This window comes from Podarcis liolepis (assembly GCF_965112155.1).
Source record: "Podarcis liolepis genome assembly, chromosome: Z".
NCBI lineage: Eukaryota > Metazoa > Chordata > Lepidosauria > Squamata > Lacertidae > Podarcis > Podarcis liolepis.
The window spans coordinates 44,710,339-44,738,263 of NC_139570.1; the positions used below are offsets into that span (position 1 = coordinate 44,710,339).

General features: G+C 44.7%; 1 long non-coding RNA gene across 1 annotated transcript in view; it reads left to right on the plus strand.

Moving 5' to 3' along the window:
• LOC310698671 overlaps positions 1-27,925 on the plus strand; it is a 50,809-nt gene that overhangs the window by 12,575 nt on the left and 10,309 nt on the right. The window contains exon 3 of the long non-coding RNA XR_014521683.1: positions 17,719-17,849. This is a non-coding gene — a long non-coding RNA (uncharacterized lncRNA). The remainder of the gene's footprint in view (positions 1-17,718; positions 17,850-27,925) is intronic.

The window sequence follows — 27,925 nt, forward strand, 5'->3', positions numbered from 1 at the left end:
GGGACAGTGACAGATCCTCCTAGTGTCCCTATTTTCCAAGGACAGTCTCAAATTTACAGAAACTATCCCTGTTTCTGATTTGATCCCAGAATGTCCCACTTTTTCTTACGACGTCCCTATTTTCACCAGATAAATGTTGAAGAGTATGGAGTTATGCAATCCCCAAGCCAAGAAGATAAGTACGGTAACTATACAGCCTTTAGAAGACATCTGAAGGCAGTCTTGCATGGGCAAGCTTTTAAATGTTTAATGGTGTGTGTGTGTGTGTGTGTGTGTGTGTGTGTGTGTGTGTTGGACGCCGGCCAGAGTGGCTGGGGCAACCCAGTCAGATGGGTGGGGTATAAATAATAAAATTATTGTTATCATTATTATAGAATAGGACATCCCTATTTTCATCAGAGAAATGTTGGGGGTTATGCAGTGGCTGTTACTCAAGGTCACCCAGTGAGCTTCATGGCTGAGCTGGGATTCAAACCCTGGTCTCCAAGTCAAACACACTAACCCTTACACTTCACTGGCTCTCACCTAGGTATGGAAAAAGGCACAACCATACATACATAAGAGAAGTAAGTCTGATCTTTCTACTAGGAAGTCTACTGGTAGTTTGCATTTCTGCACAGACTAGGAAAATAAATTCTCTTACCAGGGAATGGTTAAGGTAAAAGGTAATGGTAAAGGGACCCCTGACCATTAAGTCCAGTCGCGGACAACTCTGGGGTTGTGGCGCTCATCTCGCTTTACTGGCCGAGGAAGCCGGTGTACAGCTTCTGGGTCATGTGGCCAGCATGACTAAGCCGCTTCTGGCAAACCAGAGCAGCGCATGGAAAAGCCGTTTACCTTCCCACCAGAGCAGTACCTATTAATCTACTTGCACTGGCATGCTTTCAAACTGCTAGGTTGACAGGAGCAGGTACTGAGCAACTGGAGCTTACCCCGTCACGGGGATTTGAACCGCCAACCTTCTGATTGGCAAGCCCTTCTATGGCTGAGGTACATATGTCTAACTTTAAAGGCAGGCAGCAGGGCAGACAAGCTCTTGGATCTTCCATATCATGGGTGACACAGTATGTATCTTCTACACCTCTCCCTCTCCTATCATCCTTGAACATTTGGAGGAAGGGCTGTTGCCCAGCAGTAGAGCATTTGTTTTGCATGCAGAGCATCTCGAGAGCCACTAACAGTTAGTGTAAATGATACTGACCTAGATGGACCAATGATCTGACTCCCTATGAAGCAGCTTCCTATGTTCCATTGGCCATGGTGAATGGAGCAGGTGCAGGCGTGCCGGCTTGAATAAAGTATGGGGAGGCAGGTAAGCCCCACCCCACAGAATTTATCAAATGACATGGTGCACACACACCATTTGAATGGCAATGACCATCAGCTTGGGGTGGGCCCCTTAAATATTTTATTTGTGGGGAAGACCCCTTGGCCCCTATGAGTTGGCTCATTTGGGTAGGTGGGAGTTGAAGTACAGCACCCAGAAGGCCACAGTTTCCCCATCCTATTCTATATATTTTGACTGCAACAGTAGGGTAGGGTCCCTTTGCAACACAGCACAGTAGATAGCCAGTAAAATGAGCTGCAGGAAAATGGGATAATGTTACTTTCCCTGTGCTGGGATGTCAGAACAGTGGGTGGACTTTTACTGGACATAACTTCAATTTGCACATGCAATTTTGTGCTGCCAGAAAGCACTTTTCATGCTCTCTCAGTGTGAATGTGTGAACAACAAGTATGCTGTTTTAAATGTACTGGGGTTTTTAATCAATTGAGGATCCATGTAAGAAGGAGAGTTTACAAACTGCCTTTTGAACTTCCTCCTTCTTCTTTTTCCTCACCGTTGAACAAATGCATTCTATCTGAAGGGCATTTTTAGACTTCAACACACACACACACACACCCCGTCTAAAGTTCTACACATTTGGGAATAGCTCCCTTCCCTGATTTTAGCCTCTCCTCACTGTTCAGACAAACCTAGACAGCATCTTAAAAAGTAGAGACATCACCTTGCCAACAAAGGTCCGTATAGTAAAAGCTATGGTTTTCCCAGTAGTGATGTATGGAAGTGAGAGCTGGACCATAAAGAAGGCTGATCGCTGAAGAATTGATGCTTTTGAATTATGGCGCTGGAGGAGACTCTTGAGAGTCCCATGGACTGCAAAAAGATCAAACCTATCCATTCTGAAGGAAATCAGCCCTGAGTGCTCACTGGAAGGACAGATCGTGAAGCTGAGGCTCCAGTACTTTGGCCACCTCATGAGAAGAGAAGACTCCCTGGAAAAGACCCTGATGTTGGGAAAGATGGAGGACACAAGGAGAAGGGGACGACAGAGGACGAGATGGTTGGACAGTGTTCTTGAAGCTACCAGCATGAGTTTGACCAGACTGTGGGAGGCAGTGGAAGACAGAAGTGCCTGGCGTGCTCTGGTCCGTGGGGTCACGAAGAGTCGGACACGACTAAACAACAACATTGTTCAGAAATGTTTCTGCAATCACTGTTTAAAGAAGTGTGGCCCAGTCACAAAGGCAGGAAACCCTTTGCCCAAGTTCCATCACTGTCACTGATCCTTGGATCAGAGTTGGCAGCTTCCTAACCTTGCAGGGGTCCAGCAAACTCGCTTCCAAGGGCCCTGCACTCCATGGAGCAGTGTGCCAGTAAAGGCAGCATGCCCAGCATGAACTGCTTGAGAAAGGAGGGTGTACTAGGCTCCACTGCTGCCCTCACTGACTGACAGTGGGTCTCCAGGGTTTCGGGCACAGATTCTTTCCCAGCCCTGCTTGGAGATACCAGGGATTGAACCTGATGCTCTACCACTGAGCATGAGACCCACTGAGACACCCATCCCCCAAGACAATTATCAGATATCAGACGTCTCTTTCCCAGCCCCGCTTGGAGATACCAGGGATTGAACCTGATGCTCTACCACTGAGCATGAGACCCACTGAGACACCCATCCCCCAAGACAATTATCAGATATCAGACGTCTCAACAGGTGCCTAGATTGTGTGTTTGTAATATTGAATTTATTCTGTTTGCCAATTTTTTTGATTTTCGCCATTTAAAAAATTACTGATAGGTTCTGTATTTTGCATATCTGTATTTCCAATGCTCTGTATTTTGACATTTGGGCTGTTTGCTGTAAGCTGCTTGGGGTACAGTTCATTGTGGAAAAGCTGTGTACAAGTAAACTCAGTCAGTAAATTTCACCTCCCCCATCCTGCTTGGACCCTCCCTAGGGTTGCCCAGCTCCAGCCACTAAGTTCCTTCCATTCCTTCTCATGATTTGACTATCTCCTTCATGACATTTCCATGGGACTCACGACATGGATGCTTCGGATGTTTAAGGGATTCCTTCTCCACCCAGCCACCTGCCCTACGCACCCCACTTGGTGCTTTTGCACAGTGGCTCACTGTTCATATTATTCCATCCTAGAGCTGTTGATGCCTGCAGAGTTGGGAGCATGGGAACTACCCCACCCCCTCATCTCTGCTTTCCCTTCTCAAACCATTCCTTGTCTGAATAAAGCAGAAAATTAGCAAGGAATGCTCTAGCCATCTCTGAGATATAATTCATTCCTACCACTGTCCATATGTCAGGTTTGATTTTAATTTCAGATAAAGTCACTGCTCGATTAGAGGACTATCATCTTCAGAGAAAGGGCCATCCCTTCCTTACTTGTAGCAGTGAGCTGCTGGAGCAATGTGTCTTTCTTTCCCTTCTGTACACACTTGACTTTTATGCCTCTAAATGACTTTTATGGTCCATCCACCATGCTGATACCTCAACAACATGGAAAGAAGCACTCACCATTCTCTCCTACCCTTAGCTCATCCTGGGATTAATTCCACAAATGCATTGGGCATTAAGAAGTACATGTGTAAACTCTGCCCCTTAATGCTATGTATTATAATAATAAAAAAGGAAAAAGGCTTTTTGTGTGTGTGTGTCTTTCATAAAAACAGGGATGCGGGGCAATTTTTAGTCCAGGGGGTACATTTACTGATGGGAAGGTTTTCCAGGGGCCGTATGCCAGTAATGAATGTAGCAAGATGCAAAAGCAGTTGGAGCAATGGATGTGACTGCTATTTTTGCACAGTAGGCTGCATTCCAGCCATGCAAAACCAGAGGTCTCTGCAAGCAGTCACAATACACCTGTCCATCCTCCAGGCAAGCAGGTGACAGTTCAAGAATTCATTCCAGCCAGGGAAAAGCAAGGTGTGGCCTGAGAAGAGTTTTTGTGGTCTGGCTAAAGACTCATAGAATTGTAGAATCGGAAGGGACCCCAGGGTCATCTAGCCCAACCCCCAGCAATGCAGGAATCTTGTCCACAGCTGTCTCTGGGTGCTCGAAACACCTGGTTAACAGCCAGACACACTGACCCATTGTGCCACTGGAGCTCCTAGCCTGGGCCTGGGCAGCTGCATTTCGTCCCTGGGCCTGAGGTTCTCAATCCCTTCACTAAACCCCCCCCACAATTTCAAGGTAGCTAACAGTGTTTTTTTAAAAAACTCAGCTAGCTATTTGTATGCAGTGGTGAAGCTGCATGCTCCACTACCAGGGGCGTAGAGCAGGCCGGGGCATGGCTGGCGCTCCTGAGGGCGTTGCACGCTGCCTGCGAGGTCATGGTCTGTGTTCTGGGGGTGTGATGTGCTGCCTGTGGGGGTGTGGCGCCCAGCGCGCAGGGGGGTGCATGGTGCGTGTCTGGGGCCCCCGCTGCAATGGCACCCTACCAGAATAGTGGTGCCGGGGGTGGTCCGCTCCCTCCGCAGCCCCGTTCCTCCACCAGTGTTTGTATGACATGAAAGCCATAAACTATTAAGCACCACAGAAGGAAAACCAGAGCAGCAATTGCCGTATTTTTTGCTCTATAAGACTCACTTTTTCCCTCTTAAAAAGTAAGGGGAAATGTGTGTGCGTCTTATGGCTTCTGAGATTCAGAATATTTTTTTCCTTGTTTTCCTCCTCCAAAAACTAGGTGCGTCTTGTGGTCTGGTGCGTCTTACAGAGCGAAAAATACGGTAAACAGAAAATCATTTTAAAAGCACATGAGGACACAATTGTCTTCACCTGGTGTTGCAAACAAGGCACCTGTCAAGTGTCACCAGGGAGAATATTCTGCAGCTGGGGTGTCACCACTAAAGAAGCCCTAAACGCCACTGTCTATCTCTGAGGGCAGTGGCATGCAAAACAGGCTCATATGCTATGTGGCAAGCTGATTAAAGTGGCCAGGGTGAACTGAAATGCTGCCCCAGTTTTGCAGTTCCATTTGTATGTAGTGAAGAAAATGCCAAAAGAATGGTTTGAGGTAGATGAAATGGGGTGAAAGGGGGGGCTTTACAGACCCCAGTTTCTTTGAGAATACGCTGCTAAGACCACTTTCCTTCCCCCATAAAAACTTACTTGGTAGTGCTAGATAATGAGGTCTGCTGCAGTTCGAATAGTTCCCAGAATGCTGCAGGAACAGTATCAACATTACTCAGATAAAAATAGGAACATTTTTCACTCCTCCCACGTGCATTTCCTCCCAGCAGAAGGGCGAGGAGTGTTACCACCACTACGCCAACGGGACACAGCACACACAGCCTCCACCATCCTGAGGAAACCCGCTAATCCTGATTTCATTTTATCTTATTCTTTGGTAGATTTACAAAAAGCAAAGAAAACCACACTAATAAATAAATTTCAGAAAGGGGCAAGATTAGACATGGATGCACGAAGCATTTTTAAAAAACAAAATGAAGACTGCTTGCACTCAGTTCCACTCCCCCTTTCTTCCCACCCAGAGTGGCCCTGCTCTCTGTCCGCCCCTCTAAGCCAGCACATTACATAGGGCTGGGCCTCAGTGACAGCAGCCTCTCCTTCTCCCTGCCTTCCTGCTATCCAGCAGCCACTGTGAGCCACCCAAGGGAGGAGGCTAGCAGTAGCGGCCATGGAAGGTGCTCCCTCACAACCCCCATTGCCATCACTCAGGACAAACAATGACTCACCTTCCTCCCTGAGCTTGGCAGCTATGGTGGGCAAAATAGGGACATTCTGGGATCATATCAAAAGCCTGGATGGCTTTCATAATTCCGGGGCTGTCCCTGGATAATTGGGACACTTGGAGGGTATGCAGTATCTCATATGCTAATATCTCTGGGAATTGTAATTACTTTCGTAGGTCTTCTGGATCACCAGTTCAAAGTGCTGGTTTTGACCTTTAAAGCCTTAAACAGCTCAGGACTACAATACCTCAAGGACAGCCTCTCCCCATATGATCCGACCCAGACCTTACAATCGTCATCTGATGTCTTTCTGTATGTTTTCCCCCCATGAGAAGCCTGGAGAGTGGCAACACAATAACAGTTCTCCCCATTTATGGAGACTTTCCCCAGGGAGGCTCACCTGATGCCTAAAGATATGTAACATTCCGCCTCTCCCAGGTGTTTGGCTAATTAGTCTATGGTCTTTTAAAACCATGTTAAGTATGGGGAGGTATTGTTTAGTTGGTTATCATTGTGTTTTTATGTTGTATAACTACCCTGTGATCCTCAGATGAAGGGCAGTATATAAATTTTAATCATCATCATCATCACCATCACCTGAAATGATTTAGGAGCCCTGGGGAAATGGCGTTCCCCAGGGTCTTTGCATCCGCAAAGCAGTTGCATAGCTCAGTAAAGGATGCAGTAGTAATCCTTCTCATTGCTGCTACTGTCACCAAGTAAATTTCATAGGAAAGGAGAGAAGGGAAGCTGTAATGGGAGGGTGGGCAGGTCCTGCAGATGAGGCCAAAGAAATTGCAACCCGAGCTTGGATGCTGGAGAGTTATGGCTTATAAATTGCCCAGAAATTTTGAACTAGGGAAAGGTGTGCTCTGGAGTTCTTCATTCTGAACATCTGCATCACTGTGCTTGATGGGAGACAGCAAGGAGGGAGGGGGCAGGACCTGGGCTCAGTGTCCTCGTCTGAAGGCATGCAAAACCTTTGTATGTGTGCATGTGCATGCAAAAAACACATTGTTATATTTCCTGCTCATCACCCTTCAAGCTTCCTTGCTCAATCTGTTTCCTGGGTTTTTTCAGTGAAGTGGAAGGAATGTAAAGAGAGTCACCAGGTGATCATATCTTAGCTTCCCCCTGCATTTGCCATACCAAGCTCTGCTCTCCTTTGCTCACTTGCTCGTCACTTGATCTGTCCCACTTAGCTTCTTCTTGATCCCTTAGTCTTGAGCATAAGACAAAAAGTCTATTGATCGTCATTCTATTCTTGGCTCTATCAGGAAAGGCAGACCAGCATGTTGCCTGAATAGTGTGCTGTTGAAATCCATACCTACATGCCCAAATTAGAGTGACCTGGTTTCCATTGTGCAGAAGTGGGTGCTGAGTACCGTACTTCTGGGAATGAGATCAGTTCTTTCATCCAATATTGTGGTGGGTCAAGGATACAGCTGTTAACACACCACCCCAATCACCAAGCAGTGAGAGACGGATTCCAGGCACTTACACAGAGTTCTGTTTCTTTGGAATGAAGGTCCACAGAGACTGTGGTGTCTTTAGGATATATGGCTTTATTTATACTCATATGCAACCTGAGGGGCCCACTGAATGAACTCCCCAACAGATCTTGTTTCTCCATTCGTCACAGCTTTAGATCCAGCACACAGAAAACATGCCTATGTATATCCAGCTTCCAGCCTGCTTCCAGCTTACTCAAACATAACTCTCTGGCTTTTGCTCTTCTACCAGTGGCATGTGGTGGCCAGAGGCACCAGCTTGCGAGGGTGATGAGCGGGGGCAACATCATGACATCCTGATGCCGTGCATGTGGGCAGCGCACATACCTCCCTAAGCCAGACAGAAGCTTCATGGGCTTTGGGAAGGAGGTGTCAGGCTTTAATACTCTAATTTACCAGGAACATTTAGGGGGCTAGCCTAGTCCCCCAGTCCACTTGAAGCCTTTTACCTTGTCCACTGGAGCACGTACCCCCACGGGGGAAGATAGAAGAGTCAAAGAACACCAGACGGCCAGCGGAATCGCTTCCAAAGGCTGGCCGTGTTTACAGCAAACAGGCAAGCATTTTTATACCCTTCTCATTATCCCATCCCTCGTGTCATTCCACCTCCTTCATCCAGTCACATAATGCCTTTTCATTTATTCCCTTATATGGCTCGCTCAATGTTCTGTTGGCATTTTCTCATTGGTTCCTGCTTCTTCCTCTTCCACGCATGCTCCCTTAAGCACAACTCATCCTTAAGCTTGACTCATGCAACATACTTGCATAACTTGTTTCCTCTTTCACTCTCAACCTCTTCCTGTTCTTTCCCCATAACTGCCAGGGGCATAGTCTTCACAAGGTCCCTTTTACATCCTAGTATCCTTCACACTGACCACATGTTACTGTCCCCTATCTAGCACCTATGTGAGGGGTGGGGGTGGGGAATGGCATCATTACTAGCTCATTCTTTTGGGAATGAAGACACTTAAGTGGCCAGCTAAGGTCATGCCTTACAAATAAACTTGTCTGATAAGTCCAGCAACTTCCTCTGTTATATTCTAACCCTCACTGGGTACAGGACTCCAAGAATTGGAAGGGACTCAGCCCCCCCCACAAAGAAACCTACAACACAGCTTTAGGGCACTGCCTGACACATGCCAACCCTTTCCAAATATAAGCTCTTTGTTCATTTCTCTATATCCATTCTCTCCTGCATTTCAGTGACTTCAGACAGGAGATTGTATCCAGCTAAGTAGAACCATTGAAATGGATAGAGATGAATTACTTAGGTACATTAATTTCATGGAGGCAGGCAGGGATCATCCCTCTAGTGTGGGTGGGTGGGTTCAACTTTACAGGGAGGGGTCGTCTCTCTGGAGTGTGTTTGTGTGCGCGTGTGCAACTTTGCAGCCTCCCAAAAGCAGAGAGGCATTAGGGGGCTGAACCTCCCTCCTCTTTTCCACCCACACAACTTGGGTGCAGCCACAGAGGCACCATCATGGAATCTGTGGATTTGTTATCTCCTAATCTGTGGATTTGTTATCCCAGACTGGCTACCCTGCCATCCCTGCAAAGCATAATTATTCCAATGGAGTTTTGAGGCTAGATCTGCACAGAGTAGCAAAAGATCAGACTTCCACTACACAGATATGGGTAGAATAGGTTCAGACCATGTGCAAAGTGCATTCTGTCAGTGCCTGGCAACAGCTGGGGTTAGGGGCTGAAGTGTTGATGTAAATGAGGCCATTGTGATTATATTTAGATAAATGTGGGGCACATGGAAAAAATGATACAGGATAAAATATTCTGGGAGATTTGTGGAAAAGTATGTTTCATGCCAGCTTGGATAACTTTGGATAATGTGTTATTATAAAGTGGTACATGCTTCTGTGGGCAACAGCCTACTTCTTCAGATGCTGTGTGAGGATCCGTGGAAAACAAGGTGGGGAAGTCACCGACACATGTAACCCAGAAAGAGAAGTAGTCAAGGCATGCATGTGTGTCCCACTGAAGAAGAGAAGAAGAGTTTGGATTTGATATCCCGCCTTTCACTCCCTTTAAGGAGTCTCAAAGTGGCTAACATTCTCCTTTCCCTTCCTCCCCCACAACAAACACTCTGTGAGGTGAGTGGGGCTAAGAGACTTCAAAGAAGTGTGACTGGCCCAAGGTCACCCAGCAGCTGCATGTGGAGGAGCGGAGACGCGAACCCGGTTCCCCAGATTACGAGACTACCGCTCTTAACCACTACACCACACTGGCTCTCAACTGCTCTTCCAGTTGCTTGTTGTGCTTCCAGAAGCAGAGCACTTTTGTCTTTCCAATGGGCTCTTTGTTTGTCCACAGAAACCAGGTCATCACTTGCAGTTGCCCATGAGCAATGCCCTTGTTTCTGCAAAGCAGAGAACACAGGACAGGGGGCTCATTCACACAGCACTGAGGGCAGGCCTGCATGTGCCCTGGCTGACACTCAACGGGGAGCCATCACCGGTCATGCCTAAGGACTGCATACTGGCTTCTCAAACACATGATTGCTGCCACACACACAACTTTCCATGTTGAAGGCTGGGATCCCGAACACACTTACTGGAGATACAATACATGTGCTGGGGGGAGGGGTAAGGGGTAAGGGGTTCAATACTGGAGTTCAGTAACTGGACTGGTCTTTCCACAGATTCAGGGAGTGCTAATGGTCCATGGGTTAGGGGGTGCAATACATGCCTTGCCCTGGGTGCTGGCAACCTATGCTACATCACTGATCCTGGCCACATCCATACCATACATTTAAAGTGCTATGATACCACTTTAAACAGTCATGGCTTCCCCCAAATAATTCAGGGAGTTGCACTCTGTTAAGGGTCCTAAGATTTGTTAAAAGACACCTAACCCCCTACCACAGCTACAGTTCCCAGGGTGCTTTAAGAGTCAACCCCTCTTCACAGGGCAGTCTGGGAACCGTAGCCCTGAAAGGAGACCAGGGGACATCTAAAAAGCACTCTTAACAAACTACAATTCCCATAATGCTTTTTTTGTGGGGAGGCATGACTGTTCAAAGTGATATCATAGTGCTTTGAATATATGATGTGAATGTAGATTTTATAAAGTGGGGAAAAGGAGTGGGAGAGTGGGCTCAAGCTCTGATGGAGCCTGGGGGCTCCTACCTGTGGGTCACTGCTCCTTTGGTCTCTATGGGACACTAGTTGTTATAACAAGCTAACCACTTAGCATATATATAGAATGTTCAGGTCTGCTCACTGCAGCAGGAAGATTCCAGTTGGAGACTTCCTAATTCTAAACTTCAGTCTCGTAGCCCTTACATGGCACCACATTTTTGTTATTTAAATGCGCTACAATGTTTGTTTCCTGAAAAGTGCTTCAGAATCCACTGTGGACATTGTAAGTCGTATTCATTTTCCATGATCACAGCTCCTGCAGTGTTTAACCCCAAATGTTTCCAACAAACAAGACAGCGGTGAAGTTTATTAAAACAAGCCCTCCCTTGATCTTTAATCCCCTGTAACAATTATTTGCTCTTTGTCATGTTATTATGAAGTTGTATTACACTCCCCCTATGGAACCTGGCTCTATAGCAATTGTCCCCCTCTCCCCTCCCCGTATTATGGCAACGTCCCTGCCTGTTCAGCAGGCACGCAGACACTTTGATGTTTATCGTCCCTCGGAATTAATATGCTGCCGAGTTCTTTTTCATTAGAATGACATTGTATCAAAGACAGAGTAAATCCATCCATCCATCCATCCAGCTAGGCACCGATAAAACATCAGAAAATTTGATTAAATGGAGTTTATATAAAGACAGAAATGGCTCTGTTTGGGTGTTGTTTTTTGTGTGTGTTCCAGAGTTGTTGTTTTCACATACAGCTGGGCTTGGGAGCCGAGCATTAACTTCCTGCCCCCAGCTCACCTATATAACCATGAAAGTGTACAGGAAGGATTGCTATTTATTTAAATTCCAAAGCACTAATTCTTTGCCCTGAGGGAGGAACCAGGGCATTAAGGTTAGAGGTGGTTTGCGATGTCAGACAATTCTGATGAAAACAGAAATGGGAGTGGAAATTGCCCCTGTTTGCTTATTCACCCTGTGTCCAGAATGGAAATAAACCCAGCAAATGCGGTCCTGCTTTCAGACTGCAAACAATACATATTTGGTTGTGTGTCATCATCCCACACTGTTCACCATTTGCATTGCATTTCCCTTGCACTGAAATGAATAGGATGGAATAATGTATTGACTGTGTAAGTAACAAAATTTTGCCATAGTGGACAGCGAAGCAAATAATGCAGGCTTTTTTTTTTTTAATGGAAGATGAACTGCAGTGCAATGGAAACAGTGCTGTATTAAATGAATACAGGGTAGAATGGAAAACCATGCCTTCTTATGTTGCCCTAGTGGTAGTAGAAGAATACGGGAGGTTGGGGATGGAGCCAGAACAGGATGTGGAATGTTCAGAGAGACTCTGGTGGGTTATGGGGGCCGATGGGGGCTGGTTCCAATCAGGGCTGGTTGGTTGAAAGGTAGGGAGGCCAACAGTAGCTGGAGTCAGAGACAATAACAGGCAGAGCCAGCTAATCCTAGGTCTCAATCCTGCTTCCTGCTGAGCTCTAGAAGGGCAAGACTAAGGAGGGGGAAGCTGACAACCTGGTCCACCTGCTGGTTGGGCTGTAAGTAAAGAAGGTGGGCAGGTGGGGACTAACTGAAGTTAGATGGAGGTTGGTAAGGAAGTGCCCTATCTGCCCCAATTGACCAACCTCCACTGTGAATGAATAGTGCTCATGTTGCGATTGTAACCAGCTTTGCAGAAGTATCTGTTTTCTCATAACTGGAGCAAGGGCACCCCATGAGGCGCTGGCACAGGAAAGCATCTCAACAGGCCAGAGTTCTGGGACCTATTTCCCCACCATTATTAACTCACATGGCAGTGATAATGGTGATACACACAGGACCATTTAGAAATGTTCCTATTGATTGGAAATGAATAATTACTCCCTTTCCTCATTCTCCAAGACCATCTTGGTAAGCAGGAGAGCTGAAGCACTAAGTGGGATTAATAACGACTTTTCATTACTTTTAATGCAAACTATTGATTTTAAAGTGTTGTAGGGGAATGACAGTTTATTACAATAAGACAATAAAACAGACTATATGAAATAATTGAGAGTAATCTCTTGCCTTTTCCTTTGCGACACTGGGACATTATGTTCTGTGCACTTCGAGACATTTATGGCAAAGTCTATCCAGACGATGGCAGCTTAACCACTCTATAAAACAGCACTTTGGAGCCGAAGTGTTATAAATAATAGGCCATAAAGCTACTAAATGGAACTTTAATTTGATTCTGTTCTGTCATGGAATGACAGAGAGAGGATGGGGCAGAGGGCTGTGTGAGGTGGGGGTGGGCTTAAAGTGATGCCAGGTTCAACTTGCACACACATATGGCAGTGGCTAGGGTGCGATGGCAGATGACTTCCAGGTAAAAGAGAGAGCTTAAAAAAAGGAGCAGTCCCTGGTTCTAGGAATGGAGTCACTGTGAGTCATAACATCTAACTTTGCTGTATATCAGGGGTGTCCAACAGGTCGACCGTGATCTACTGGTTGACCGTGGGTTGTCCGTGGCAGATTGTGGTTGATCGCGAGATCCTGATACACCCCCCCCAAAAAAAGCTCAACAACTTTGGTAAATCCAATGGGTAGATCAATGCCAGGTGTGTTTTTTTTAATAGTGGGAGTAGATTGCAGTCTCTTGGGAGCTGGACATACCTGCTGTATATCACTGGTGGAGAACCTTAGGCCAGGGGCTGAATGTGACCCTCCAGGCCTCTCCATTTGGCCCATATATATAAACATCTTTGTACAGTAGGCTCATACACCCACACCCACTTCTGCCTCTGGTCCAGCCTGCCATGGGCACATGGCCCCTGGAAAGCTGCGCAGAAGGAGATGTGGCCCTTGAGCTGAAAAAGAATCCCACTTAGCTCAGTTGGTAGAGCATGAGACTCTTAGTCTTAGGGCCATGAGTTTAGGCCCCACCCTGGGCAAAAGATGGACAAGATAGCTCTTGTGGTCCAATCCAACTCTACACTTCTACAATTCTGCTGTATAAGAGGCACATTCTAAGCTGATGGTCAGAACAGAACCAAATATCTCTCTCCCACCCATCTTGCCAAGCAGAGAGGGTTAGATAGGTGTTTGTGTATGTAAGCAAGGGACAGTTTTTGACTGAGATTTTAAAAGATAGATGAATTTGGGCATCTTGGGACGCTGGCTGCCTCCCTGGAGACCTGATGTGGGAACAGAGAAATCTCTAAACTGCGTGGCTCCACCCATGCCCAAACTGGATATTTGTAAATAAATGTTACATAATGTTTGATATGCCCCCAGAGATTCTACTCCAAAGGAAACCAAACTGGGAAAGCAACTGTACCTGTGGAATGTATCCCCTTTCAGTGAAGTAATGATGAGAAAAACATCATATTCCCTTTTGTGCTTTAGATTTATAGCAAAGGCATGACTTTTCTGGTTAGCATTTGGAAAGTTGCAGCTGCTCTTAGGGTGCTTCAGGACTGCTGTTTTTTGGAGGCATGTGTCAGTCTCATTGGCAAACCTGCCCTCTCCCCCCATTGGACTTTTTGCAGCAGGGAAAGTGAAGGGGAAATGTACTGGGAACTGTGGAATAATATTTGCTTGCTACAACACCATCTAACCTCCTTGCAAACAAATCCAAATTCTTGTTCAATAAATAGCTGGTGTCATTTAATCTCTCTGCAAACTTTGTGCAAGCAGATCAGGATACATGCTCAGTATGCACGTAATTTGGAATTGACTGTAGTCAATTCCGTAGACTTATTGTCTTGCTGTCAATACCATTTTGATTTCTTTGTTGTTCTAATTATTGGTGTATGCCTGTGTTTGTGATTTTTAAATCAAGTTGTTAGCTTCCTTGTGGATTTTCAAGTGGAAAGGAAGGATATAAACAATTGAATAAATAATGTGTAAAATCAAACAATCGGCCACTGGGGGAAGAAAAACTCAAGCAATTCATGGTTCAAAGGCAAATTTCAATCATGTAACACCAAAAGCAAAAGTTGGTTTCAAAAATTACAACAAAAGGCTTCTTCAGCTATATTCCCAGGAAGACATTAGCTGTCTGCAATTGAAAGAAAATGAGTTTGCTCCATTTTTGTCCTTCATAATCAAGCTACTGTTCCATTTTTTAAATTTTTTGGGGGTTTTTTTTGCTTAGTTTTTGTTTGAAGGATTCAGCAAAAAGAAAACTCAGTATTAAAATGCCTTAATAAAAATCTATGGAGAAATGACACTTGGAATACTGTGTATACCTCTGGTCACTGCACCTAAAAAATCAAGTCAAGTAACCTTTATTGGCATCACATAGAAACATTCAGAATACATTAAGAATAAATAAGCCAGCGCAATCCCGTCACCACCCCAACAGCACAGCCACCTGCCAAAGGGAAGAAGAGGCGAGCAATCTGTTTCATCCTCTGTGGGTTTCCAGCAAGGGTAGGATCCTGTAGTGTACTTTGGCGACAAAAAAATCAAATAGAGGAACTTAGCTACTGTCTTGGTGAGCTCCTGGTCTCTGTCCTGTAATAAGAAGCGTATAACCTCTGTCTTTGGTTTCCATGTTGGAATACATAGATGGTCTAGATAGAAATTGATGGTGAAGATCATCATATATTTTACATTTAAGGGCCATGTGCACTAGAGTTTCCACCAGGTGGGCATAGGCCCAGAGCAGGCAGGGTTTAGATCAGGGAAATCCTAAATGTACAGTGTTATCCCATTTAGCCGCCAAGTACACGCAGCACCATAAAGAAGACCTATTTGTGGCCTTTTTAGATCTTAAGGCTGCTTTTGACTCAGTCGACAGGGGGCTGTTATGGTCCAAACTGGAGTCACTGGGCTTAGACCCCAGGTTACTTTACCTGATTAAAAAGCTTTACTCAAATAATACCTTAAAAATGATATTTTAGAAGCGGGAAAAGGTTCAGAAAAGGGCAGCCAAAATTATCAAGGGGTTGGAGGAGCTTCCCTACAAAGTTTAGGTGTAAGTAAGAGTGAGGGCATGATAGAAATGTATAAAATTATGCATGTTGTGAAGAAAGTGGCTAGAGAGAGGATTCTCTCTCTCTCTCTCTCTCTCTCTCTCTCTCTCTCTCACTCTCTCATAAGACTAGAACCTGGGGTCATCCAGTGAAACTGAATGAGATTCAGGTCAGGCAGTAGGAACAATCCCTTCACACAGCACATGGTTAAAGCTGTAGAATTTGCTACAAATGCTGGTGACCAACTTGGAAAGTTTTCCTATGACCTTGTTGATACACCATTATCACTTAATGAGGAAAGATTGCAGTATTTGGGGCTTTATAGTTTAGAAAAAAGGTGAGTAAGGGAGGGGATAGAATTGTCTAAAATTATTCATGGTGTGAAGAATGTAGATAGGGCTCCCTTATAACCAGGCATCATCCAATGTAGGAAAATGTTGGAAGATTCAGGACAGACAAAGGAAGAACTTCTTCACATAGCACATAGTTAAATACGGTGTTTCATGACCACAAGATGCCATCAGTTTGAATGGCTTTAAAGGGGGTTTGGAGAAATTCATACAGGGTGTCAGTTACTTAAGGAAAGTAATAGTCCCACTTTAGTTTGCCTTGGTCAGACCACATCCTGAATACTGTGTCCAATTCTGGGCACCGCAGTTTAAGAAGGAATGTGTGCAGAGAAAGGCAACCAAGATGATCAAGGGTCTGGAAACCAAGCCTTCTGAGGAACGGTTGAAGGAGCTGAGTATGTTTAGCCTGGAAAAGAGGAGACTGAGAGGAGATATAGCCATCTTCCAATATCCAATGGAATACAGAGCAAACTTGTTTTCTCCTGCTCTGGAGGGTGGGACTTGAATCAATGGCTTCAAGTTACAAGAAAAGAGATTCCGTCTAAACATCAGGAAGAACTTTCTGACAGTAAGAGCTGTTCAGCAATGGAACAGATTCCCATGAGAGGTGGTGGACTCTCCTTCCTTGGAGGTTTTTAAGCAGAGGTTGGGTGACCATCTGTCATGGAGGTTTTAGTTGAGATTCCTGCATTTCAGGGGGTTGGACTAGATCACCTTTGGGGGTAGCTTCCAACTTGATGATGCTATGCTGTCTCCTTGAACTATGACAATGTCTCTAGTGTCCCTGAAAGGAGGACAGAGGGTGTGTGTGTGTGTGTGTGTGTGTGTGTGTGTGTGTGCAGAAAAACCTGCCTTTGCATGGCTGAAATGTAATCTACTGTGAAGGCCTCTGGGAGGGTGTGTGACCACCATCCTAGACAGCTTTAAATGAGGATCAGACAAACTCAAGGGCAAATGGACTCTTCAACCTGGAAAGGAGATTCTGACTAAACATCATGAAGAACTTCCTGACAGTAAGAGCTGTTTGACAGTGGGACAGACTCTCAAGGAAGGTGATGGACTCTCCTTCACTGGAGGATATTGACCAAGAATATTGACCAAGATGACCAAAGGTCTGGAAACCAAGCCTTATGAGGAAAATTTGAGGGAGTTGGGTATGTTTAGTCTGGTGAAAAGGAGATTGAGAAATATCATAGAATCAAAGAATTATAGAATTTGGACCACAAGGGTCATCTAATCAAACCCACTGCAAGGAATATTTTTGTCCAATGTGGGGCTTGAACCCACCATTCTGAGCTATTCTGTTAGGAATGTTCTAAGGGTAAGTGTCAGGCTTGAGGAATTCTCTCCCTCCCCTCCCGATGGTTTCAAGGAGCTGGGAGAAAACAAGAAAGCTTTTAATTTAGATTTATTCAGTCACTGCGATAACAGATGAAGAATTTCAGTCTTTCTTCATGATGGAGTTGATCACTCTGGCTTCTCCTCTCTTCCCCTTCCCCAACAGCACCGGCCCCTACAGAAGCCTCCCATTGCCAAACATTGCTGTGTGCATTGCTCTTGTAACCCTCAACAACCGTCGTATCCTAGGGGATGGAGGATTTCTACACTGTCTATTGAAGTGTTCGCTGGCTGCTCTCTCCCTTCCTTTAATTCTCCTAACTCAGCATAGCTTGGCTGCTCACCCATCTCTGTCTCATTATCTCCCTCATAGCTTGACTACAATTCAATTCTATCTCCTCCCTCCCTGTCAGCCAAAGCAGAAGGGGGGGGGGGAGATCCCTACCATCCCTTTGCCTCTTTATCCCAGTCCCTGACAGTAGGAGTGGTTTGGAAGCAGAATGGACCCCCTTGGAAGATGGCCACCAATTGGAAGCTGCGCCTTGGTTTCTGAACATTTTGGAAGTCGAACCAACTTCCAGATTCCATTCGACTTCTGAGGTACCACTGTAACAAAAACAGCAATAATAATACTGAGGGCCCCACATCTGCTGCCCCAATACAGGCAGCCAGTACTGAGATGGATTCAATAGTTTGACTTGGTATAAGTCAACTTCCTATGTTCCAGTAGTATTTTGTACCAGCCGTAATCTCTGGACCCATCTCCAAGAACAGCCCTGCAAACTAATCTGAAGATGTCACCGAAACATAAATATATATCTTGGGCTGCTTTGTCTTTTAACCAAAACTATCCAGCAAGTTTGTATGTCTGTAACAATTTGTATTTTCTTCTCTCTCCCTCTCTCTTATATCTATGGTAAAATTTATGTAAAAATATATATACACTCTTGATAAAACAGTTTCCCCAGCTGTGCACAAAGAAAGCTTAGAGATAATGCAAAGCTAAAACAGATATAGGTGACTAAATTATATGTCTTGATAGGCTTGCTGAACCAAAAAGCAAGTATCTAAAACAGTAAATCAGGGCAACTGCCTAGGAGTTCCCAAGCACAATTGTTCCCATACCAAAGAACTGAGCTCTTACAAATATGGAATGAGATTTTGCTACATAAAGAAAATAATTTACTACATTTTCCTGATATTTCCATACCAGATAATTTCCACATTTTATGTGATTTTTCACATTATGTAAAGGTCACTTCTGGAAATCTAGCGGAAGTTTAGCACTCATTTCCCTGCTAATTGTTTCCAGAAAAAAGTCAATTTGCAACTGCATTAACTCAGAAAATTGTAGGAGTTTTACATTGCAATTTCATGGGCAAAATTTGGGGCTATGCCCTCGCATACAGTTATTTTTTGCTGTTTAAAATTTAGCACTATGCGCTGATATATTGATTAAAAAGTTGCAGTTCTATAACCCAACAGGTACTGCAGTGTAAAAGGAGCATTAGAAATCAGGACAGAAGTGCTAGCATTATAATCAGGAAAACTCAATAAACCCCATGTTGGAATGCAGCCATTATGTGGCACTTGTAAAAAGGCAATTTCTGCAGTTCAAATTGATCAAATACTACATTGTTGCATGCCACTCTGAGCAGTCCGAGACTCCAGGGTAGCTTGCCATATCTTGAAGAGCAAAAAAGAGAGCAGCTTGAGCCATTGCCAGCCCGAGCCGGAGAAAGGCACGTGGGGGCGCTGCTGTGCCCTCATGCCTCTTTCCCTGGCTCAGGCTGGCAGCAGCCATGGCATGCAGAGCAGGCCGTGCCTGAGCCACCCAATCCCAAGACACCTCCCCCCAACCCAAACCTGGACATTTTCTTTAAAATGTAAAAATGGGCATGTTTGCTCCCCAAAAGAGGACATGTTCAGGTTTCCCCGGACATATGGCAACCCTACTCCAGGGGTTCAAGGTGCTTACTCAGGGTTTGGTTTCCTTGGAATGAGGGACAGAAGGGACTTTGGTGTCTTTAGAACATGGGCAGACAAACTAAGGCCCGGGGGCCGGATCCGGCCCAATCGCCTTCTCAATCCGACCCGCGGACGGTCTAGGAATCAGCATGTTTTTACATGAGTAGAATGTGTCGTTTTATTTGAAATGCATCTCTGGGTTATTTGTGGGGCATAGGAATTCATCCACCCCCCCAAATATAGTCCAGCCCCCCACAAGGTCTGAGGGACAGTGGACCAGCCCCATGCTGAAAAAGTTTGCTGACCCCTGGTTTAGAATACAGTGGTACCTCTGGTTGCAGACAGGATCCATTCCGGAGGCCCGTTTACAACCTGAATAGAACACAACCCGCGTCTGTGTCTCTGCGCACGCGCGGGTTGCGAGTCACCACTTCTGTGCATGCGTGATGTCATTTTGCGCGTCTGCGCATGCGCGAGCGGTGAAACCCGGAAGTAACCCTTTCTGGTACTTCTGGGTCGCTGTGGGACACAACCTGAAAACGTGCAACCAGAAGCAAACGTGGCACAAGGTATGACTGTATATGTTTTATTTACAGATATATACAAACTGAGCCTACAATGGCATTAACATCCCAATCACAGCATTCACACCCCAAGGTCTCGCTTCTTCCATAGCCACAGCCTTGGATTCCAGCAGAAGTCAAGCATGTCTCTACCTCCCAGGCTTCTGCCTACCATCTGCTTCTAGTGACTAGGTCTCTCTGACACACTCAGCTCTGGCTTTCGTCCTTCTAACTACCAGCCAGTTGAGGGAGGAGGGCCCTACCCATTTGTCTTCTGGCACTGAGCAACTTCCTTTGTTACCTTAACAATTCATACTTAGGGGGCCATTATCAAGAACCTGGCCTGGGTTCCAGGAATTTGAAAGGACTCAGGCATGCAGACTAAACTGTGCCCCCCCAACTCATAACAATGCATTTCTAAATTGTTCTTCATCTAAACTACTCCCACGGCACTGTGTGATATTGAAAAAAGACAATGAAACACAATAAAAGCCAAACATAAACCATCACAAACTAACAAAAATTAAAGACAACAAGTAAAAACCAAATGTAGCCCCTTAAAAATTCCTGGACAAGCATGGAAGTCTAAATCAGGGATGGGGAGCCTGTGGTCCTCCAGATCTTGCTGGATGATAATGTCAGGAGCTCAGCCTACACTCAAGTAGGACGCTGGCAGAGACACATGCCCAACTGACATGTTCTCTCCCTCCTGGTCAATCGTTCAGGAGCTTCAATAGCTTTCTTCTGCCCGGACATCACAGCGACCGATGCCAACAGACACCAGCACACCTAGGGATCTGCAGAGTCTTCGCATCTTGCGTGACAGACCTCAGCAACTCAGCATTTCAGATAATCTAGTTTATTTACGTATAAACACACACGGAGCACTGCAACATGGCTCCCTCTCTCTCTAGCATCAGGCAGCAAAGAGAAAGGACAATAGTCCCACTTTAGGGAACACAGTATCACAAACATCCTGTCTCCATCACGTCCCACTCTGTGGAGTCAAAACATACCACATCATGTGAAAGACAACAATCCCATGACTGTAGTCATGGAGCAGGAATTCCAACATATAATTCCCCTCAACCATCGCCATTGGCTGCACTGACTGAGGCTGGTAGCCCTGGCAGACTATTTGAAAGTGCAACAAGGAAGCAAAAGGAGATAGGGTGGGAAATAGGCATCTGCAATGTGTTCGAAGTGTATTAGGATTGATTGAAGAAGGGGTAAATGGCATAGCTCAGTGGCAGAACATCTGGTTTGTATACAGAAGGTCCCTGGTTCAATCCCTGGACAAAATCTTCTGCCTGAAACCATGGAGAGCCACTGCAGGTCAGGGCAGAGAGTACTGAGCTAGATGGACCAATGCTCTCACTCAGTATAAGGCAGCTTCCAATTTTTACCGTATTTTTCGCTCTATATGATGCACCCGACCATAGGACACACCTTGTTTTAGAGGGGGAGAACAAGAGGAAAAAAACCTCCTCCTCTCTGCTCAGCACCCCTTCAGCAAAGCGGCAGGAGAAACAGGACCTGGCTTCAGCAAAAGGAACCTGAAGGCGGCTATCCCTGAAGCCTGGAGAGTGAGAGGGGTCAGTGCTCCCACTGCACTTCGGGGGCTTCACGTTGCTATCGCTGAAGCCAAGGAGCCTGCATTCACTCCATAGGATGCACACACATTTCCCCTTAATTCTTGGAGGGGGAAAAGTGCGTCCTATAGAGGGAAAAATACAGTATTTTTACATACAGTCTTACCTTGGTTCTCAAACTTAATCCATTCTGGGAGTCCGTTTGACTCCCAAAACTGTTCGAAAACCAAGGTGTGGCTTCTGATTGGCTGCAGGAGCTTCCTGCACTTAAGCAGAAGCTGCATTGGACATTCGGCTTCCGAAAAATATTTGAAAACCGGAACACTCACTTCCGGGTTTGTGGCGTTCGGGAGCCAAAACCTATGAGTACCAAGGTGTTCAAGAACCAAGGTATGACTGTATTTGGAAAGGAATGTAGCTCAGTGGTAGAGCAACTGCCCTGCATGTAGAAGGTCCCAGGATCAATTCTTGGCATTCCTAGGGATTCCCTGTCTGAAATCCTGGAGAGCTGCTGCCAGTCAGCACAGACAAGACTGAGGGTTCATCCACACTTCCTCTTGTCTGGCTGCTTTTCCCCAAGGAAAACCACTCTTTCATGCTCAATTGGAGCAAAAGGCAATTCAGTTTTCCTCCGGATTGATTTTTCCTCTTATTTAGAGTTAAAGAGTGGGTTTTCCCTGGGAAAGGAGCAGGACAAGGGGAAAACTGCTCTAACCTATGCTTTCTAGGCATGGGACAAGCGGAAGTATGGACGAGTCCTGAGCTAGATGAGTCAATGGTGCAACTTAGAATAAGGCTGCTTCTTATTTGCAGATGTACCAGCCTGAGTATGGTTAATCACCAACATGTAGATTAGGTTGTGCCTGCCTTTGGTTGAGCCTGCCTAGAGGGAAGACACTTCAGAGGAAAGGTGAAGGTAGGGCAGGGAGGTGCTGTTCCTGTGGCTATGTGGTTGAAAAGCTGGCAGCATTGCCATGGCAACCTGAGAAGCAAAGGGGAAACGGTTGCAGAAGCAAGAAATAATAGGGGGTGTTATTGGTTGTTTTTAATTAAAATAATAATAGCCAAATATGTGTATATTTGTGGAGAAAAAAGGAAAAGGGAAAAGGGGGTAGGGAGAAGGGAGTATGTGTGTGTATGGGATATCTATATTATCTATATCTAAATCTATCTATATGTGTTAAGGAAATTCTGGGTTGAGAGACTACTCAACAACCCAGTTCGTTGGGGTACCAGTTCCCCGTGGGTCCATGCAGTCAGTAAAAGTAGGAAATTCCAGCCAAGTAATTCGGAGCAAAACAGCAGTCAGACTTAGATCCTTTATTGTTGCGCAACAGGTTCAACAGCGGTGAGTGAACCCAGAGCAACATTGACTTTTAAAACTTCCCACCACATCCCAGAATACAGTTCGTACAGCATCATTGGTACATCATCTTTATATCACTGACATGTCACCAAAGGGGAGGGGTAGACAGGGGTTACACTTGTTCAACCTTGGCAAACATGTCCAGACGAGTCCTTGGGCCAAGATTAGCATAGGCAAAACATGTCAGGGCAAGACCCAGGTATAAGATTAGCATAGGCAAACACCTCTGAAGTCCCACCACCCAAAGTACAATAGAAGTTCCTTTGCATGTCTGGACCCCTCGAAGTCTGGTGATGAGATTGGGCTTTCCTTGGCCAACAATCAGCTCAGCAATTGTCACCTCTGGGAACTTCCTGGAGTAGGAGGTGTGTAATACTTGTCTTCAAGCTTGGGGAGGGGGCAGGGAAAAGAGTCCTTTTCCCCCAAGAGCAAATAGTGTTGAAATGGAGGAAACTGGCAAAGGGGGTTGATTTTATACGATTTTTAAAGCTAGGTATCTTCCCTGAGCTGTCAAGTTGAAAGGATACACTCAGGCATAATATTTGTAACATTTAACAACTTTAAAGATGTGCCCCCCTTTGTCATTTCTGTTACATATCTATCTACACACACACACACACACACACACACACACACACACACACACACATTCTGGAATCAAACGGTAGTGCCCAATCAATGTTAAAAATCCCCCCACAAGCAGCCAGCCCACAAAGCAGAGTGAGGAGGGAAGGCCTCTCTGGCCCCGTCCAAATGTTGCTCAGAGGCTGCAGATGGGGGGGGGGACTCCCTTTCAGTGTTGCCCTACTCCCCGATACTCACCCCCCCATCATGAAGGCTGCTGGGCTCCCTCTCCCAAGTGGTGCCTGGGAGCAGCGCTTGGCCACCGGTGCAGAGGCAGACCCCTCCAGCATGCCCTGAGCCACTGACTAGGCCTCACCAGGCAGCTGGTCCATCTCAGTGGCCTGGCAAGGTTGTCTTACCACACCCGGAGATGGGCCGAGGGTTGGACAAGGAAGAGTCCCCCCCCCCTCGTGGAATCTGCCCCAGCTGTTCTGTTGGCTGGATCCCACTCCCAGGCAGCCCTGCCCCCCCTTAAAACAAAATAACTTAACTAAAAACAAAAAAGCTACAATACAATACAAGCTAAAACAACTATACATTAAGACAACCCCCATAGAAATACAAACCCTATCCCCTTTAAAACAACTTTAACATGGGGGGCTGGCCCATGCCCTCATCCCACCCACCCCAACATCCCACCCACCAGCCATCCATCCCCCCCACTGCAGCAGCAGGAGTCCTGCAAATCCTCAGAGGGGAGTGTGAGATAAGTAGCAAGTCTAGTACAACATTCCTTGTTTTCCTAGAGTGGACACGCAAAGGGGATGTTTGGTCCAGCCAGTCGAAAACTTCCTCCTGGGCTGGGGCATCCTTCCTCTTGCATGTGACTAGAGGTGGGCATGACCTTACCTGTGCAGGTAACAAAAGCACAAGGCACACAGTAGACTCTTTGACTTCCTCTCGTCGTTGGAGCAGCTTTTTAGCTAGAGATGTCCTGTTGGCTTTCAGCCAACAAAGTCTATCCATATGGGATACACTCACATGTATATATCCGGAACTAAGTCTGCCTTCAGGGATCCAACTGTGAACTGATGATGCTGTGAGTAAACTTCTTTTATGACTTTAAATAAGATTGTCGTGAGTTCATTCTTTCAAGAGGAAAATAAGGGATCTTACCAGGAATCTATATTGAGAAGCTTAAACAAGCTTGCAACCAGCTACCCGCTGTGCATTTAAAGGGGAATGTCAAAACTCTGCTAAGTTATAGAACTAGCGCAAGTTAGGAAGGATATTAATAAACAATATTTCCTCTCCTGCCTCCCTAAACATTCCCACAGGGATATGGCAGTCTCCCCAACAGCAGCAGTAGCAGCAGGAGTCCTCAGAGTGGGGGGAGATTGCAGTATCCCCAACAGTAGCAACAGCAGGAATCCTCCAGGTAGGGTAGATGATGGCCCCCAAGGGGGGACTGCAGGGCCAGGTAGATGGAATTCAGGGCAAGCAGACTTTATAATGCTGCCCCAACGACAAGGTAAAAATCCATAAGACTTTCAAGAACCATATTGTCAGGAAAGCAATATTTAATGTCTGGATAAAATACAAGGACTTACTAGAAAACAAGACCCCAAGGTGGCTGTCACCAATGGAAGCTAAGGCTCGGAAAAGACTCAATATGGAGGCCAAATGGCCGAAATATTGGGAAATACTAGAAAAAGTTGGAGATACTTGGAGGTTGCAGAGTTTTGAGAAATTAAAGGACAAAGTGCGAGATTGGTTACACTATGCTCAGATTAGGGAGATTTTTAATTTGGATAAAAAAATAGGTTTCCAGGTGGAAAAATCGAAACTAGAAACAGAATTGTTAGAACCCAAGACTAAGGTACTTTCAAAAATGTACAACTTGCTGTTAAAATGGAATACTCAAGATGAAACAGTTAAATCAGCAATGATAAAATGGGCGCAGGATATTGGGTACAACATTATGTTTGCTGACTGGGAAAGGTTATGGACCACCGGTGTGAAGTTCACGGCATGTAATGCCTTGAAAGAAAATATTATGAAAATGATATATAGGTGGTACATGACCCCAGTCAAGCTTGCAAAAATATACCATTTGCATGACAATAAATGTTGGAAATGTAAGGAGACTGAAGGAACATTCTTTCACCTTTGGTGGACTTGCCCGAGGGTTAAGGCCTTTTGGGAAATGATCTATAATGAGTTAAAAAAGGTATTTAAGTATACCTTCCCTAAGAAACCAGAGGCCTTCCTTTTAGGCATTGTTGGCCAGAGGGTGTTAAAGAAGGATCGAACGTTTTTTATGTATGCAACAACAGCAGCAAGAATACTCATCGCAAAACATTGGAAGACCCAAGATTTGCCCACGCTGTAAGAATGGCAGACGCAACTGATAGACTACATGGCGTTGGCAGAAATGACTGGCAGAATTCGAGATCTGGGAGAAGAGACAGTGGAAGAGGACTGGAAAAAGTTTGACTACTTACAAAAACATTATAAGCTGTATGAATGTTAAGAAAATGCACGATAGAAAACAACATGGCATCAGCAATTTAGTTGAAGGATATTATGAGAATAAGTGATGTTTAAGAAAAATATGAAATTTGAAGCAATATTATGTTTAAACTAAGCAGTTAAGTACTTGACAAAAGCATTTAAAGTCTGAGACATAATATTTGAGAATTACAAAATAAGAACTGAAATAAGGTAATAAATTGCTGTTTATAACTTTATTATTGAGAATGCAGGAAAAGGAGATGTGAGGAAGTCCAAAGGTTATGGAAATATGACTTATGGATAGTTGTTCGTTGTATTTTTTCTATTCTATGTTTATCTTTTTGTTTTATTCTGTCTGCTTTTGATTGTTATTTCTTGGTACTTTATATGTTTGGTGATTTTTTGTTTAAAATTTGCAATAAATATCTTTAAAAAATAATAATATAATGCTGCCCCAACAACTGGTCCACGCCCAGCTGAGGTAGCAGCTGTTCAAAGCATGGAAGAACTTTCTTGAAGGGGTACAGCACCAGATGGAGGTCCTCACTGATCATCTCAGTCTTGAGTACTGGCAGACAATGTGTTGTCTCAACAAGTGGCAGATCTGCAGGACACAGTTCTTTGCTCGTTTTGACTTCAGAGTCCAGTACATGTCAAATACTATGCAGCTTATGATGATACAGAGGCTTTTTACAAAATAAATATACCATACAGTGGTACCTCTAGTTGTGTTCCACTCTTGTTACGGACTTTCATCTTATGAACCTGGTGTTTACTTCTGGGTTCGCCACGCGCACATGCACAGAAGCGATCTGCGCACTTCACACATGTGCAGAAGCGCTCAATCGTGCCACGCACATGCACAGAAGAAGCAGTCTAGTTGCGGACTTTTCGGGGCAGGGTGCGAATGGCACCCCGAAACGGATTAAGTCCACAACTAGAGGTACCACTGTATTTAGAGGATTCACAGAAACAAATGTTAATAGCAGCAGTATCGGAAGCAGAAATTAAGCAAATAATTCTTAAAATGAGAAATGGTAGAACACCAGGATTGGATGGGTTTCCTTTTGAATGGTATAAGACATACATAGTTCTATTAACTCCAAAACACCATCATTTGCTAAAGGCAGTGCCTTTTATCAGGGGGTACTGGCACCTCTTTTATTTTGGTTAAAAAGTGTGCCACATACTGTAACAACTTCATGGTTGTACTGGCACCTATTTTTCTAGAAAAAAACATTGGCTAAAGGTAGGGCATTTAATCAAGCTTATATTACATTCATACCCAAACCAGATAAAGATCATACTCAGTGTGCAAATTATCAGCCTATATCATTGATCAATGTTGATACAAAAATTTCAACAGTGACCTTAGCAAACAGAATCCACCAAGTAAAAGCACTGCTCATTAAGAGTGAACAGACAGACTTCATAAAAACAAGCAGTAGATAATATTAGATTAGAAATGGATTGGTAGATTTAAACAAAAATAAAGACCAATGTCTACGTTTATCACTAGAAGCTGAAAAGGCTTTCAACAAAATTTATAAACAGTATAGAGAGGTAGCTTTAACTAAATTTGGATTTATTTATTTTTTATAAAATGGATTAAACTATTGTATGACTCACCTACATCTAGAGTTAAAGTGAACGGTATTATGCTTTTTAATATTTGCCTAGAACCCTTGGCTTGCACTATTAGACAACATTGCAAGATTTACAGAGCAGTCCATGATTCAGTTCAATATAAATTGGTTTTATTTGCAGCTGATATTCTCTTGTTTATTTTGAAACCTCATACTAGTATTCCTATGTTAATGCAAACAATTTATGCCTTTGGTAAAATACCAGGATACTTTATTTATTGGTACAAGTTGAATTGATGCCAATAGGTAAACTTTTTATTGCTCATTCATTTAAGTAATATCAATTCCGAATTTGCCTCAAATCTATTAAATCCTTAGGAATGCTAATACCAAGAGATATAACTCAGCTAGTAACAGTCAATATAAATAAAATAATGAAAGAGGTTTATTTGGATATTGACAGATGGGAGTCATTAAACCTTACCCTTTCGGGAAGGGTGAATGCTTTCAAAATGAATATTAT